Source organism: Vicugna pacos, chromosome 1, assembly GCF_048564905.1.
Source record: "Vicugna pacos chromosome 1, VicPac4, whole genome shotgun sequence".
NCBI lineage: Eukaryota > Metazoa > Chordata > Mammalia > Artiodactyla > Camelidae > Vicugna > Vicugna pacos.
This window is the reverse complement of record NC_132987.1, coordinates 35,348,805-35,365,912: the sequence shown is the minus strand read 5'-3', so window position 1 is coordinate 35,365,912 and position 17,108 is coordinate 35,348,805. Positions and strand designations below refer to the sequence as shown.

At 39.3% G+C, this 17,108-nt stretch overlaps 1 protein-coding gene and 1 non-coding gene across 4 annotated transcripts in view; one reads left to right on the top strand and one right to left on the bottom strand.

Annotated features, from left to right (window-relative positions):
* The window catches only part of PPM1L (protein phosphatase, Mg2+/Mn2+ dependent 1L), a 261,588-nt gene that overhangs the window by 141,311 nt on the left and 103,169 nt on the right, over positions 1 to 17,108 (bottom strand). Inside the window, exon 1 of one of the 3 annotated variants that reach the window (XM_072960234.1) lies at positions 9,659 to 9,679. The exons of the other annotated variants lie outside the window; for them this stretch is intronic. The gene's annotated coding sequence lies outside the window, so the exon portion shown is untranslated. Of the gene's footprint in view, positions 1 to 9,658; positions 9,680 to 17,108 lie in introns of those variants that run through there. 3 annotated transcript variants of the gene reach the window in all.
* On the top strand, positions 3,432 to 3,504 carry TRNAV-CAC (transfer RNA valine (anticodon CAC)). The gene has a single exon. It is a non-coding gene; the product is annotated as a tRNA-Val (tRNA).

Genomic DNA, 17,108 nt, shown 5'->3' with positions numbered 1-17,108 from the left:
CACTAAAATTCCAGTTAACAAAAGAATATATACTGAAAGGCATTTGAAGTTAAAGATTTTTCCCCACACTATTGTTTAAACTCTAGGTAAATAACTCAAAGTAAAATTATAAGGGAGGAATTGAGAAACAATATTTAAAGATGCATTTTTCCCTCAAAATCAATTTAACAAATATTACTGAGCAACTATAATGTGCAAGACTGTCTCCTGGATGTTTCGTGAGAGCAGTCCTTGAAGAAATTTTCATTCTAGTTCAGGACTAAGTAAAATAAAGTAATAACTATGATACCCCACCTAACGTGGGACGGGAAAGAGGAATCAGAGAAACTTAAAGAAGCAGCAGCATTAGAGAGGGGACTTTAGGGAAGGGTAAGATGTTGAAAGATAAGAAAAAACAGCAAATTGCAGAATGGAGCAATTGCTTGGTCCTAAGGTATCAAGAAAAAATCTTGAGGCAGCAGGGGTGTGTGTGTGTGCTGTGTTCCTAACGATATTAGACCACTTTATACTATCTTTAAACTACATTTTTCGATTTATAAAACATTTTCTCCTCTTCCTCGTCGTCACTGTCTTCCTCGTCCCCCACCTCCTTTCTTCTTCCTTAACAGATATTGGGGGTGTCCCTATTGAGACAATATACCCAAAAGATCAAGAACCCCAAACAAAACAAAGCACTCTTTTAAACATTTCTCAGAAATGTTATGAGTGTCACATTCTAAGATGCAGAATGGACAACTATTATTCCTACTGTCTATCACAGAACAGTGAAGTTCAGCAGGCACAGTGATGACCCAGATGAAAATAGTAGGTGAAAAGTAGCCCTGCGGGAACTCAGGCAGATCTTCAAAAATGGTGCATTAAGAGCTTTCCCCACCAGGCTCACCAAAGTGAGGACGAAGCTCCAAGTGAGGCTGCACACAGTAAAGTCCCAAGATACATCTAACTAACCCCTGTTCTTAAGCAATAATGTGAATGTAACATCAGACAGACGCTATGAAAATTGGTTTTTCTTCCCCAAGGCACAGTGAAATAGAAGACATAGGAGAAAAAAATAGAAGACATGTGGTTTAGCAAAAAGAAATAAAAACAGAGAACAATAAGTTAACAAGTCCTTATGAAGTGAATTAAAATATCATAGGAATCCAGAATTTCAAAATCATTAGATCTACACTTCTAAACTGATCATGATGCATGATTACGGGAAAATCAAATCTCTTGAAGGCAGATTTGTTGAGTATATTTTTATGCAAAGGAAGGAAGGAAAGAAGGAAGGAAAAAAAGGAAGGAAGGAAGGAATATATACTAACAAAATGGGCAAAGCCAACATGCTTTGTGGTTGTTCCCCTTGTTGCTAAATAAGATTCAACATCTCTTCAACTGAAGAATAAATAACAAGCCAGGGATCCAGAGATTAGATGATTCCTGTCTCAGCTCTACCACTAACTGGCTATGTGATCTTGGGCAAGGTACCTCACCTCTCTAGGTCTTTGTTTCTGATCTGAAACAATGAAGCAATTCAACTGAGTAATATTTATGAGTCCTTCTCTAAAATTATTAATTCTCAAGCTTTCAGCTGAGAAGAAATTCAGAAGACCACATGAGCCATTTTCCCTTAATAGAATATTATAAAACTTGTACAACTGGAAACCTAAAATGCACACAGGACAGATAAATCAAAACTCCACGAAAGCAATATAACACCCAATACTTACATAGCACTTTGATGTTTCAAAGTGCATTTTCACCTATCTTCCACTCCTTGAAGGCACACTCATAAGTACTTGCAACAGAAACCAATCTAAATCTTTCTTGCAATGCTGGAGATATTAAAATGGCAACAGTTTCAGTGTAGTATTTGTATAGGTTCTAGAAGTATTTGCTACAATGATTATCTAAGGCCCATCATAACCTCACTTTGGCAGAATTTGTAAAACAAATTACATAACTCAGGTGAAATGGCCTTCAAGCATGGTATGTTGTTTTAAACTACAATAAAGGTTAAAGATGACTTAGAAACTCATAGGGTCAAGCCTTTACTTTGGGACCACAGGCCAATCTAATGGGGCATGGAGAGCAGAGGGTAATCATGGTCTATTGGTTTGATTTAGGGAGCTCTGTAAGTAAAAACAATTTCATTCACTTTCACCTTCATATTTTGACATCTGGAGACTAGTTTGTGGAATCAGGAAAATGACAGATGAGACTGAACAGGAAATGCTATTTGGTTCATGTCCCAGGGATATTATTTAACAAAAATGCTGAGGGAGCTATTTCAATAGCTCAGCTAGAGGGAAGGCATTCACTATATGCTATTTATGATGCTTTCAGAAACATCTCAGGAGGTATAAATTTTGGCAACTTATACACATTCCTTTAGGCATTTACCTGTATTGGTTCCCTGCCTTCCATATCGAGAAAAATTTTATCCATCACAAAAAAGGAGAGATGTTATAATTCCCAACAAGAAGTATATGCATTTTGATGATGAGAAGAAAGCAAGTTCAGTATATTTTGAGGTACTCAGTGAGGAAGTGAAGATGGCTTGCTTCTAAGAATTACTGAAGATGGCCTTTACTGGTCTGCTACCTGATACTACATTTAACAGGCACTCATTATATCTATATAATTAATATACTGTATAATAATAATATAATATTATATAGATAAATATAATTTTACCTGAAAACTATACAGAAAAAATTATCATGGAAATCCCTGTCAAAATACCAAACACTTAAGATTAAAAAGAGAAATACAGCCAAAAGAATAATGATTTCTACTGAAATGAGTGATACCTATTAGCCAAGTATAAATAAACTCCAGGACTCTAGTGATTAATCGTAATCTCTCCTGCTTCCAGAGATGATGACATGTAGTAAAAACTTGAATTTTATCTTCTTTCTGATCTCTTTAAAAAGTGCTAACAATCTGAGAGACAAGAGTCCAAGAGAAGTAATAGCAGCTGCAGAGCGGATCCTTGATAACCATGAGCCAAATTATGAGTTCGCTTTTCTTAGATTTCAAAACATCAAACCCCAATCTGTAGCAGAAAGTTGTCTCCACACTGTATTGTTTAGTTCAAAGATACATCAATGTAGATTTAAAATATTCAGAGCGAAGTTAATCAGACTTAGCAATAAGCTTATAAATTCTAACATATATTTCCTCACATGATTATAGTCCAGGCATATTACACTCTAGTCCAACGCTCTACTGCTCTCCCAGAGGTGGTCTACAACCAACTTTGCCTCTGCTCACATACTTGTATTTACGTTTTTCTTCACAACTTTTTACTAAGGTTTTTCTTACAAAAGTTTAACAATTAGGGATTAGGAGAGTGAGCCTTAACTGTTCACACAACTGACAGAATGATCTATGATCTCTTAGGCCAGGTCAAGGAAGGGGTGGGATAAAAAGTATGATGCTGAGAGGGAGGGTATAGCTCAGTGGCACAGTGCATGCGTCACATGCATGAGGTCCTGGGTTCAATTCCCAGTACCTCCGTAAAATAAATAAATAAACCTAATTACCTCCCCAAAAAAACAGAAAAAAGGCGGGGGGGGGGGCTCAAGGCATAAACAAGAGCTATCAGAATTGCCGGGGAGCCTACACTGTTCCTAGCTCTCTGAGTACCTGTCCTGCCCCTACCCCACCAAAAGGCTGATACACTGGAAGGGGATACAGGTAAGGAGAAGGGTAAGTAGATCATCTGCTTTTGACAAAGCTCCACAGGTAAAAAGAACGCTGACCCTGATGACTGGAAGAGAACGTCTTGGGGAGATGTTAATACAAACTCCGGAGAAAATGGGTTCTGAGGTCGCATGAGCTTGGGAAACACCACAGGCTAGATCGCCCTCCACAGGACTCATGCCGCACATTAGCCCAGTAAACTTTCCGAGGTTAAGGGGGTTTCACCTTACTGAATGGTGTTAAAGCCATATTCATCTCTTACACTTTCCCTCAACACTAATTTGGGAAGATAATTTAGAAATCCTGAAATATTTATGAAACTGGTCCTGTTCACTGTATGGGGACTCTGTGCCGTCTTATATTACTGGTCACTCTACTAAGTGTCCTGACACTTTAGTAGAGGGGCCAAATTTTTACGAACATCCAGCAAAAGCTAAATTTTATTCAAGTACAAGGTTATTTACCTGGTATAATGGTACCACAGTGATGATTAAATGCATTAGTCTACTTCAAAGCTACCAATACTGCCTGCGTTTACACCAGCACTGCTACAACTATCTGTACCACTGGGTCCTTTACAGCACATGGGCCACAAAGCAGAATGGCTTCTTAATCTCCACTGTCTCTGGAGAAATAAGGCCACTTGCTATCCCTTAAATGTCCTTCCTTTCCTGTCTTCATATCTTTGCTCTTGCCTTTTGCTCTGCCTGGAATGCACTCCTCACTATCGGGTCTCCAAATGTCAGTCTTACTAACCCATGAAGACCTGCCTATCTAAATGCCAGGTCTTCTGTGAAGCATTTCCAGATTGTCCACAATTGGCTGGCTTCTACCTCCTTTGAAGTCTCCCAACCACTGTTTATATCTCTTGGCTGGCTTCCACCTCCTTTAAAAACTCTCAACCACTGTGTGTATCTCTTAAATCAATAATCATATTCTTGTTATATGACTATAGGTCTTCAAGTCTCATCCTCCAATGAGATGGCAAATTCTTCAAGGATAGGAACTGTGTTTTCCTCCCATATAGGTAAAGAAAAACGTAGCCACCTAAGGTCACATAACTAGTACATGGCAGTGCTGGGCTTCACACCAGACCTGTCTAACCCCCAAACCCAGGCTCTTTCTCCTATCCTTCACCCCTCACCACCTCTTAGACAGCAAAGTCAATGGTTCCTCTGGCAACAAAAAGAGCATAACTCCCCTCCAAATGGAGATAGGCAGCATAAAAGTTCTGCCTTTCTGCCCTAATTCACTGCCTGGCTTCTGACTTAATGTTTTAACTCTATCTTCTGCTTTTAAACCCTCATTTCTCCAAGCATATTCTAGGGAATAATAGTAATGAGAGGTACAATTTTTTTAAATAGATTTATGGGAAACTGTAGACTAAACAAAGTTAGACATGTTGGTTGCTTACTGCAGGGCTTTGCAGATCATTTAATATGCTACTATGCAGCACTGTATACAGTTTTTGTACATATATTTTATATCTTTAGAAGGTATAGGATATTAACACTATTTTGTTATGTATCATGGAACAGAACAACCCTTCATAAATTCCTCCTGATTCAATATAGTTGTACCTTATTTTAATAGCATCATTTTCACAATATAATACAGACCTAGCAATAAAGTCAATTCAAAACCATTTAATAACACATATCTAAATAAGAAATCTCACAACCAATGATATAGGCTTTAATATTATTGGATTTAAAACTAGCAACAATCTACTTTGTGCCAGTAAGTGATTAAGTGCTACACACACAATGTCTGACATTTAATGAGGGACTCACATGAATATAGAATATGTTTCACTCAATGATTAATACAGGTTCACTATATTTAGTTTGTACTTGAACATTTCATCTTTTCTTCCCCATCCCTGAACCTAGCTGAGGACATGACTGAAAACCAGGAAGTTTTGATGAATGAAACAGATGAGAAAAAAAAATTGATTCTTCAAGGAGAAAATGAGACTTTCCCCCATTATCATTTCTAGACTCATTGCAGCTATTTAAAATAACTAAAATAACATTGCTAGTCTCTGAGTAGGGCAGCTGGGTGACCTGGGGACATCTGAATGGATAGAAACGTGCCCCCTAAAAGAGATACGTTCAAGCGTTAACACCACGCCCCACATCTATGAATGTGAGGTGGTAGGGGATTGAGGTGGGCCCTAATCCAATGACTAATGTCCTTATAAGAAGAGAGGAAATTGGATGCAGACACAGAGGGGTGCACAGGGAGAGCCCAACGTGATGACAAGGGCGGAGACTGGGGTGATGCAGCTGCAAGCCAAGGCTATCTCTTGACCAGTGGAAGCTAGAAGAGGAAAGGAAGAATGCTTTCCTAGAGCCTTCAGAGAGACCAGGGCCCTGACAGTACCTTGGTTTCAGACTGGTAGCCTCCAGAACTGTGAGAGAATAAATTTCTGTTGTTTAAATCCACTCACAGTTTGTGGTCCTTTGTATGGCAACCCCAAGAAATGAATACAACATCTTTTAAATTTTATACAATGTGACTATGCCATGTACTCAAAAATTAAAGTAAAATCAATTCAGCTCAAGGGAATGAAAATACAAGCCACAGACTGGGAGAATATAATAGCAAAAGATATATTTGATAAAGGACTTACCTAAAACATAGAAAGAACTCTCTTAACACTAAAGAATAAGAAAACAGACAACCTGATTTAAAAAAATAAATAAACAGGCTAAAGACCTTGATAGACACCTCACTAAAGATATATAGAGAGCAAATTAGTATATGAAAACATGCTCCACAACACACGTCCTCAGATAAATGCAAATTAAAACAATAAGAGACCACTAAACACCTCTTAGAATGGCCATAATCTGGGATACTGACAACACCAAATAAATGCTGGTGAGGATGTGGAGCAATATGGGAATGCAAAACCATATAGCCACTCTGGAAGACAGTGAGGCAATTTCCTACAAAACTACACAATCCAAAAATCACGCTACTTTGTATTCACTCAAAAGAGTTGGAAACTATGTCTATACAAAAACCTGCACATGAATATCTATAGTAGCTTTATTCATAATTGCCAAAACTTGGAAGCAACCAAGATGTCCTTCAGTAGGTGAATGAATAAATAAACTGTGATATATCCAGACAGCGGAAATTATTCAGCACTAAAAAGAGATGCGTTATCAAGCCATGAAAAGACATGGAAGGACCTTAAATGCATATTACTAAGTAAAAGAAGTCAATCTAAAATAGTTATATACTGTATGATTTCAACTACATGACATTCTGGAAATGGCAAAACTATGAGGATAGTAAAAAGATCAGTGGTTGCCAGGGGTTAGGGTGGAGGCAAGGATGAACAGGCAGAGCAGAGGGTTTTTAGGGCAGTGAAACTGCTCTGTATGATCCTGCTACGGTGGATGCATGTCATTATACATTTATCCAAACCCACAGAACAGACAACACTGAGGAGTGAACCCTAATGTAAACTATGGAGTCTGAGGGATGATGTGTCACACTGTAGACTCATCAACTATAACACACATACCAATCACTCTGGTGGGTGATGTTGATAATGGGGGAGGCCATGTATATGTTTGGGCGTGGGTGGTATATGGGAAACCTCTGTACTTTCCACTCAATTTTGCTGTAAATATAAAACTGTTCTAAAAAAAAAAGTCTAATAAAAACATTTTAAAGTTATAAAGTAAACCAAAAGCTCTATCTTTTTTATAGTACAGTTTAGTAACTACCTTGAGCCCATGACTAAAATATGCATACTTTTCCTTAAAGCTTTCCATTTTCCTTTATTCATTAATTAATTAATTCACTCAAACTTCAGTCAAGTGCTTACTCTGGGCCAGACACGGCAGCCTGGGAAAGGTTCAGGAGAATCCAGAAATCAGATTCTTCCTCTCCTTTTAGATGATGCCTACTCTTACAAATAAACCATAAAGGAAACAGATCATACCAACTAGTAGTAAAAGCATTATTCATATATTTTGGGAATTAAGATTAAGGTCAAATTTGCAAGTGCTATTCAACCATATATAAGAGATGAATTATATTTCTCCTTCCCTCTCCTCAAAGATTAATGATATCAAATATATAGTCATTACTTGACTGTTTTGAGAAGCATCTTGGGAGATAAGACAAAAATTACAAGAGAGTAAGGTCACTGAATGTGCACCATGGCATGAAAACTATCAAGAACTCTGAAAACAGAAAGAATAAATATTAAAAAACAAAACAAAACAAAAAAAAACACTCAAGAGAATAGTTAAAAATGGAAGCAGACTCTGAAATCACTAAAATTCTAGTGTTAAGAGAAACTGGAGATAAAAGAGTCTTGTTAGAGGATTCTACCATCTTAAGAAAGAAGAAGGGGAATGTCTTAAAATTATTCTGAAAAGATAGCAGTCAAGAACAGAATTATGTACAAATCAGGCTCAGCTATCCTCTCCTAACCTGTTCCAATGCTATTTCCAAATTAAGAAAAAATTGGTAACTGTTTCCAGAAATTGATAGTACAATTCAGTTGTTTCCTTGTCATGACAAAACTTGGAAGAAAACATTTAGAGAAATGATGTCCTCTCTTGAAAACAGGTCCTCAATCTTCATAGAAGTAAAAATAGAACAAAAGTAATAGACCTCATGTAACATGCACTGTCACATCCAAAGGATTATTTTCGGATCCTGTAGTTAAAATCTTTGCAAAAAAAAAAAAAATAGTACCGTCCTCCTTAGTGCTTAATTATACATATGCACTGGTATGCTGCAAGATAGAACATTACCTTAGAGAGTGGTATTTTTTTAAATGCTGCTGAAAAAAGTAGGGGAAAAAAATAACAAGCTGCTCTCTATATTAAGAACCACATGCAAGCAAGCACTCGCAAAATTACCATAAAGTAAAACAAAGAACTACTGTCCTATGAAATATACACCAAGTTTCACTAAACCCCTAAATCCTAATATCACCGTATTTGGGGAGTTGAACGTGTATCACTGGAAGAGAATAGAGGAAAGGGATAAAGCTGCAAGATCTGGGTTGGAGAGGAGTAGGACTTGTGGTAACTTGTTCCTGCTCAAAATGTCCAGAATCAACTTGATTAAGTCAGCATTAAGTTATTGGCAGATTAAGAGCTGGTTTCAGCAGCGGACAGAGATATTGTAGGAAAACTTTGTATTTTGTTTGTACTGGTATTTGACAGGAACTTCAGATGCATTTAAGTAAGGATTCAAGTGCATTTAAGTAAAGATTCCTTGCTAAAAAAAATTTAAAAACTGCAGAATACTTTTCCCTAAGTAATACAAAGTAGTAGGAACACATATTTAGGAGTAAAATCATCTGAATTGCTACTAACTTCATAGCAATAAAACCTCCCATTTCGCTGCAGTAAAACATTATGGCAAACCGCCTTCTAGGGGATAGGAAACTTAATGCATTTCTTCTCTAGAAATGTATATATACTCAGTCAGCAAGTGCTCTTCTAAAAAGCATGAAATAACTCCTTCCAAGGAAGCTTGTTTTCTGAACTCTTCACCCTACATAATTTCTAAATGTTTCTCCTCTCCATTTTCCTAATTTTAACTTAATTGGTTGTGAATTCAAAAACACGTGTTTCCTATTTGCATTTGGCTGCAGAAACAAATTCTTAATTTACTTTAGGGAATGTAGGGGCAAATGCTGAAAGTAAGAGAATGGTGAAAGAGAAAATAATAATGGCTAAGCAAAACCAAGAATATTGTTTCTCTCCTTCTACTGTTGCCAAGAAGATGGTATAAATTTCCTCTCCTTGTGGAGAATTACCTAATTATAGGAAAAAGCATGCTCCCTGCTTATGATATCAAAAGTGGATATATTTTAGAGGGCTACAAGCTGTCCTCTTAAAATGGGGCCAGAAAACAGAAGCGTGGGTAACTGCAGCACTGGGGGGACGGCAGGAAGTACCATCTCAATACACATTAACCATACCTTTCGTCATCACCTCTCTGTTCCCTGATCTCCTTCCAAGAGCAGCAGTCAGCAACTGTGGCCTCTGGATCAGCAGCAGCAGCAGCACCAGCTGGGAACTTGTTAGAAATCCTGATTACTGGCCCCGCCCCAGACTGATAGAATCAGAAACTCTGGAGGGTAGAACCCAAGAATCTGTTTCAACAAGCATCCCATGGGATTCCAACTCGATGAACCAAGTCCTCCAGAAACTATCTTCCAATTCATTCTCGCTTTTAATCACATGCAACTGAAATTGTTACTAAACATATTCATGTGTATACATTCTCCAACTAATTTATCAGATCCTTGGGGCAAAAATCCCCTCCTCTTGTCCCTTTGCTTTCCCTCACCCATCAGTACCTCATCTAGAGCCAGTGAGCCAAAGGAAACATAATGAGCATTCATGGTGACAGGAATGGGGAGGGGTCCTTGGGGAGAGCTCTCTCTTTTTGGAAGGCAGCTATGCTCACCACTATACCACCAACGCGAGAGCTCTCTCTTTTTGAATCTGATACTCCCATCTACCTGAGATAGATGTCGTTCCCTTAATTAAGATCTAGGCATAAAAGGCTCTAGTTCTCCAATCTACAGTCTAGAGAGGATTCATTCATTCTTGGGATGGAACTGCTCAGCTTCAGAATGTGGCTAATCCAACTGAAAAAAAAAATTAGAAGTTACACACAATATTTCCCCCCAAAGGCTGGGCAACCTTGAATAGAGAGGAGAGAAAGAAGAAGTAGCATTTTCTTCTCAGAAGCACACAATCAGGGCCACATACATGGGAATGCTCATTAGTTACCCCTGTGGCAGGATATAACCTTCCAAACCCTTAATATGAAGATGTCGTTCTGTTTGCCTTCTTTGCTACACTCAAAACATAAAAGGCAAATACTTCCCCTTATACACAGGGTGTCCTCACTATCCTTGAGCAAAGTGGAACTAGTTGCTAATGATTCAGGTTCTGAGTTTAATAAATGTCAGAGCTTAGTGGTGGTTTCTGGGGAGGATGTAACCACAGGGGAATTCCTCCACCTGGCATAAATAAATGAAATTTGTTCAGACGTGCTGTTAGCATTGAGCACATATCCTATTAAATTGAATATGCAGAGATGTTCCACATTACGATGGAAAGGATCACCTGTGCCTCCCCTGTCCTGGAACTGATATTTTTAAGAAGTGTCTGCACGTTTAAGAGGGAGATGCTTCTCCTAGGTTCTTCTGCTTCTCCAGTTAACACATCTGTAGGTTCATCCAGCTGATCTGAAAAGGGACCCTGTTTTGGACTGAAATGTTTGTACGCCCTGAAAATTTACATCTTGAAATTAACTCCAGTGGTATTTGGACGTGGGGCCTTTGAGGGGTAATTAGGCTTAGATGAGGTCATGAGGATGGGGCCCTCAGGATGGGATTGGTGCCTTCGTGAGACATCAGAGAGCTTACTCATGCACGCGTTCTATTTCACTCCACCAGGCAAGGACACAGTGAGGCGGTAGCTGTCTGTAAACCCGGAAGAGGGCTTTCACCAGGAACCCAATCTGCCAGCACCTCGATCTTGGACTGCCCAGAACTGTGAGCAATAAATGTGGTTTAAGCAATCCAGTCCCATCATATTTTGTTACAGCAGCCTGAAGAGACTAATACAGGTTCCAACCCTGGAATTTCTCTTTCATGGCTTCTCTCTAGACCTGACTCCAATTCTAAGTAAAGACAAGAAAAGCTTTTGTTTGCATATGCCAATGCATGTGTGAGCTGAATCATCTGCATGCGGTCCAGCTGGGCCAATGTAAGGAATGACCTATGGAGAGGAGATGGCATGCACTGGATGCCCAGCCTCAACAAACAAAATGATTTCTACGAGCCACTTACAATCAGAAAGCAACAGAGAGCTGTCAGATGTTAAGAGAAAGTGCACACTGAGACAAGAGGCATCTCAGCGGAAATGACTGGGCATCCCCAGCGCGCCATGAAATGGGAGCTGGGAAAAACTCTAAGGATGACAAAGGTCAGATCTCTCTCCTGCCTGATGGGAAAAAAAGGAAGATCCTCTGCTGAAAATGAAGCTATCTAAGAAGAATTTTTAAATTGTGAATATTTAAATTGTGAATATAATATTTGAAGATGGATTTATACTTATGACACACACGGCTCATAATAAATAGCCCTTCGAGGAGCATTCCAGTTAAATCTAGGTCCCTGCAGTGAAACACCAGAGCAAATATTAGACGTAAGAAATAAGGCAAAGCTGTGTCCTTGGCTGGATTCTTGCAAACCTAGGTGCCCTAGAATGTGGCAATGTCCCTTTCTCTGTGGCTAATCTGTAAAACTTCTTTTCCTCTGTAGTTGAGGGTCTTCAGCCTAGATGCAGACGTCATTCTCAAAGGATATAACAACAGCAAAGGCTTTTTGTCGCCTGCTGGGCTTAGGTTGCTGTGTGCAAGATAAAAACAACATGAAGTCTTTTTTTCATTCCCTTCTATGTCATTAGGGAAAATAAGACACGCCCATCTCCCCAATAAGACAACTTTGACCATTACAATCATGCTCTCACAAAGCCTCTGCATTAAAAGGACTTCTGGTAACTCGATGCAGAGTATTAAGAGGTGCTGAGCTTCCAGGGGCTTGTTGTTTGCCAGGAAATCAATTCCTCTAAATATAAAACTTGGTGGTGCTGGCACATGTGATAGCACAGCGTTTGCAGTAATGTAGAGGAGGACCTTCAGAGAGGAGATCTGGGCTTTGGTGAGGAGCCCAGAGATGAATTTCTTCTAACATCTTGTTGACCGGTTTTCTCCCATAAATCATCTATGCTGAGGAAGCGAGGCATGATGTACATATTAAAAACAAGCACTACAGTCATCGGGACCTCACGCAACAGCAGTGTAATTTTCCTTGTTCTCCTTCGACTCCACGTCAGCATAGTTTCTGACATCATCCCAGGTAACAAGGGCGGCAGGGCACACATGCACACACACAAAACAACGGACTCCAGGTTTTTCCTTCAGAAGCCCTCAAACCCTTGAATCACTGTCACAGTCACTCAAATTTGAAGTACTAGAGGTAGGAATCTTCTACTTTAAATACTTAACAATTAGTGTCATCATGAAGGATAAATTATTCTGCATCATTTGGACACAACTTGTGCACGTCCTACAAAATAATAGAAGTGATTCAAAGGATTGGCGAACACAGACGCCACAGAGGCCCTCAAGGTCCCCATAAAGCTTACGTTCTCAATCTTTTCCTAAAAACGTGGAGCCCCTTAAAACACGTCAAGACCAGGGCTTATAGCAAATGGGAGAAGGTATGAAAAAATGTATCTTCAAAAGAGAAATGTGTGAAAAGGGCTAGAGAGAGAGAGTGTGTGTGTGTGTGTGTGTGTGTAGTCGTTGACAATTAGGGGCCTTAAAGGTAATCTAGGATGAAGAAGAGGGAGAAGTGAACTAAAACACTGAAGCATCACTCACAGCCACTCTGGCTGCACAGCACGGTGGTTACAAATACACTGACCCTGGACACATATACAGTCCTGGGTTCAAATCCCAGCTGCTAGCTATGTGACCTGGACATTTACTTAAACCTAAATGTGCTTTCTCACCCATAAAACAGGGAGAGTCATAAAATCTACCTCATAAGATGGCTGTGATGATTAAATGAGACGACCTGGAGGCATGCAGCATAGTGCCTGGAACATGGTAAATCCTCAATAACTTTTGGCCATTTTTACTTAATTTGTAAAATTCCCTCTAAACCCCCTTCTGTTAAGTTGGACATCCAACCCAAGAGAAAAGTAGGGTTTTCATCTTGCCTCTTGAAAGATGTATTAGACTCTTACTGGAGGAAATAAATTTACATTTAGCGACGACCCATACACAAGGCACTGCCAGGCAACATTGTATCATGGTCATGGTGGAATCAGGTGTAAAGCTACCATAAATATTTGGGAAACAAATATTTTTAACATCTCGATATTGAAGACAGCCACGATATTTTGTAAAGCTCTGTAATGTTATTCCAACCAAGTAATCTACAGAAGACCAAACAAGTACCTTTCAATCTATATAATGCAAAAGGGGGAAACTAGATCAGTAAGTCCATTCCGTATCAGTAACTCTGCCTTTTAAGAATATGAAGGCATGATTCTATGCTAGGATTTGCAACTCAGGTGTCCTAGTTTGCATGTTTATAATAGCTATAGTTCCAGAAAGATAATGCTGCATAATAAACCCAAAGTGGCTTCAGACAATAGCAATGTTTATTTTGTTCATGAATCTGCAATCTGGACAGGACTCAATGGAGATATTATTTCTGCTCCACTCAGCATCTGCTGGGCCAGCTCAAAGGCTGGGGCTGACGTCATCTGAAAAGCTTACTCACTCATACGGCTAAACGTCATCTAAACAGGGAAAACTCGATCAGCTGGGAGCTAGAACAGCTGGGGCTCCTCTGGCACCCACCCCCCCAACCCAATGCAGCCTTTCCATGTGATCTCCCCAGCGTGGGAGATTCAGAGCATCTGGACCCAGGGCTCACAAGGCACAGGCCACAAGAAAGAAAGAGAACCAGGAGGAAACAGCGTTACCTTTTATGGCCTCACCTTGGAAGTACCCCCTATCAGTAATTCCACCACATCCTGTTGATCCACCCAGGTTTAAGGAGTGGGAACACAGATGTCCCACCTCTCACTGGAGGACTGTAAAACCACACTGTAAGAGGAGCAATAGTGTGGGAAACATATTGGTGGGATCATTTTTGGAAAATGTAATCAGCCACAATTAGCTTTCCCATAATGAAACAGTCAGAGTACTTGGTTAAAAGCAATAGAAACCAAGTTAGGGAGACTTAAAGAAGAAAAAAAAGTTTATTTGAAGGGTGTTGAGAATTTTAAGCTCAAAGGAAAAGCTGAAAACCTGGCCTGGAAATGAGCCAGAATCAAGGGAGGATGGAGGGAGGCTGGGAAACAGGAGTCTGGGCCACAAAGAAGCTGGTTAATACACCCTTCTCACCACCACTGCCATGACTGCACAGTGGTGTTGCTGGGCTCTCAACACCACGACTGCTAACAAGAACAAAATGTCAATGCTTCTTTGAGTCACACTCTCAAGATTCCAAATTCTGAGTAATTCTGATTGGTTTGGCCTAAGTCACATGCCTGAGACCTAGCATCCCAGGGACAGGAAGGAGGAGGATCTGGTCCCTTTTGGAGAAGAAATCCTGCCTTCCACAGGGGCCCATATGGAAAAGAATTCACCCCAAGTAAGAACAGAGGTTCAGTAGCCAAAAACCCCAGCAGATGTCTGACATACACAGAAAACTAACAGTCCTCTACAACTTTGAAAAGAAAGATCATACCATTTTCTGGAAGCAAAGAGTAAGAAAAGAGCCTGGTTAATAACCAGGTTTCATCCTGGACTAAAGGCCAAATATTCAGTCCATGATGTAATTCATAAGGATAAGAAAATTCCTCACAGTGAAGCATATGAGGTTAACTAAGATCATGACTCTACTGGAGCAGGTCAAATTCTAACCCTATGCACATCCCACAAGTAGAAATCTACCTGCTTTCTTCACAGAGGATGGGCTTGTACACACGCGATATTTCAAAGTCTACCTATAGGTCAGGTGTCTTGAATTTGAAATAAAATTTTCCAAACAATGAATAAATTTCCAGCTTGGCACACAAATACCTAATTGGTTTTAAAATGTCTACAGCCGACTAGAGCTAGCAATATTGTTTACAAAATTAGAGCAGTATTTAGAACATGGCTTTTAAGGGAGAGGGATGCCCAAGTGCTCATTAGAACCTTAAACCCACCGTTGCCTTAGCCTGGGCAACAGACAGACATCCCTTGCTTCACCTGTACTAACAGCAGGAAAGGAGGTGCCCTATTACGGTGGGACAGAAAACTTTCCATGCCAAGGCGACTGTTCCTATGCAAGGAAATTTTGCACATTAATTTTTTAAAAACCATGTTAGACACCACCTAAATATTAGGATAAAGGATCTATCTAAACCCCTCACAACCTTTTGAATGCAAATGTTGACAGATAAGTAAATGATTCTCTCCAAATCCCAAACAGTACAGTAGACTCGCGGTATCTGCGGGTTCCACGTCTATGGTTTCAAACTATTGAGGATCAAATTTCTGAATCTGTGGATCCCTTCAAGGGCCTAGTGTTACCACGTCATTTTATATGAGAAATTTGAGCATCCAGATTTTGGCATCCCCGGGTATCCTAGAAAAAATCTCTTGCAGATACTGAAGGATGACTTACACCTAATGTCTTTATACAAATTTCAGATGTGTAAAACTAGTAGTATATTTAGTGTTTTCCTATATTATGTTAACAATAAATTAAAATACAGTTGAAATATTGACTATGTGCTACATCTCAGGCACTAATTCTGATTTACGCCTTGTCCTGTAAGTGAGAACAAAGTAATGAATAAAACATCACCTCTATGACGGTAAGGACCTGACCTGTTTTGTTCACCATTATGTGCCCAGTTCCTACTATGCAGCAATATGGCAGTGCTCAATAAATACTGAGTTGTTGTTGAAGCTTTAAAGAGAGAGAGGATAAAAAAGTAGAGAAAAGAAGAAAGAAAATAATAATGGATTATTTTAAAAATGTAATTCAGGCCAGTGATATCTTCTGTAAGGACTGTTCATTTCTTCTGGACAGGTGGAAACAATAAATAACTCCCTAAACCATTTCCCTCCAAAATTAAGATGCCTCATCTCTTAGCCTCACCCCTCACCCCGCAAAACGACAGAAAACACACACTTCTTAAACTACTGAGTCATTTCCAGCTGTTAGGTTCAGTGCATGCTAAAAGCCTGTATAGCCTTGCAACACTACAGGAGCATCTCACTTTGGGCAAAGACTTATTTCTCTGTAAATTATTGTTCTGAGGAAGATGGACAAGAGATCTGTGTTACATATAACTTTAGTGTTCAAGGACTGCTTGAAAAAATAAATTAGAGATTAAAAAGATGCTTTAGTTAGAACATAAAAGTGGACATTTCCTTCTCAATAAAAATGTTCTAATTATGATATCCAAACATACAACACAAACCACAGTAAAGGGGGCCACTTTAACATGAATTTCTTAAAGTGACACCTAAATGTAAAACACTCCTCAATATTATACCCCCAAAAAAGAGGCAGAGAGGAACAAAAGGAAGGAAATAAGTACATAATTTAGCTACAGAGCCTGCTAAAATAAAATAAATCACTAAATCATAGGACTGGAAATAACTTTGAGACATAGCTAACCATTCCATATTAGTTTAAAGGCCACCTAGGAAGAGTCAAGATTCTACGACCAAATCAGATTAACAGGGTAGCATTATTGGTGTTTTTAGTCTTGTTTAGAAGGTTGAGGTACTTAGTTTAACAAACGAGCATTTCTAAACAATTCTTTGTC